Source organism: Elephantulus edwardii, unplaced genomic scaffold, assembly GCF_000299155.1.
Source record: "Elephantulus edwardii isolate Elephantulus edwardi_28Jun2011 unplaced genomic scaffold, EleEdw1.0 scaffold00231, whole genome shotgun sequence".
NCBI classification, from domain to species: Eukaryota; Metazoa; Chordata; class Mammalia; order Macroscelidea; family Macroscelididae; genus Elephantulus; species Elephantulus edwardii.
Genome location: NW_006399981.1, coordinates 1,764,384 through 1,765,375, shown reverse-complemented (window position 1 = coordinate 1,765,375; position 992 = coordinate 1,764,384).

Below are 992 nucleotides of genomic sequence, written 5' to 3'. Positions count from 1 at the left end.
GAAGTTTTTCTTTTCTAGCTTTTTAAAAAATTATGTTCCCTTTAGAACCTATGCAAACACTGCATCACTGATCAGAATGTTAATACTGCTAAACTGATGTTTGAAGAGAATGTTAATAGAACATTGCACTTTTCACTTACTTGCCATGCAACTGAGAGTTGTACAATGAATAAAGATGACAGAGGAAGAATTAATGCTTTGAGTTGTGGTACTTGAGAAGAGTACTAAATATCTCATGAACAGCTAACAGCACGACAAAATATGTCTGGGAGAGGGTATGGTCACTTTGGGCATGTTATTAGGGGGGACCAATCTTTAGAAAAGGTTATCATACTTTGAAAAGTGGAGGATCAGCAAAGGAGGGGAAGACCCCTTAACATGATGGATTGACACAGTGAATCTAATAATGAACTCAGGTGTGGCAGAGATGATGAGGGTAGCATAGGATAGGGTAGAGTTCAGATCCGTTGCTTCTAAGGTTGCTGTGAGTCACAGCCGACTCAATAGCACTAACAGTTGTTGAATGACCCATCAGTTTATGTATGCTCTATAATAGCATTGCTGCTGCCTTTTTCTTTCAGTCTAGGGGATGAGAAATCTTCCCTTCTCCCCCAACATTTTATTGAGTTGAAAGTGTACACAGCAAATGAATTTCCCATTTGGTAATTCATACACAGATTACTCTGTGATGTTAGTTGCTGTCCCTGCAGCTTGCCCATACCTTTGCTATTTCCTTCCTGCCTTCTCGTTTTTGTCTTTCCACTTTCTCTGCCTTACCTATCTTCTCATTTTTGTTTTTGGGCAAATGTTACTCTCTTGGTTTTGTTTAATTGATTGTTCTAAGGAAAATAATACTCAGAATTCCTGTGGGATTTTTAATAACAGTGTTTTGGATGTAATTACTTTTGCAGAATTGTATATGCCATCTTATTTATTCTTGTGTACTACCTTTTTTTTAAATTTTAATGAAAGTTTACAGAGACAGGGTTTCC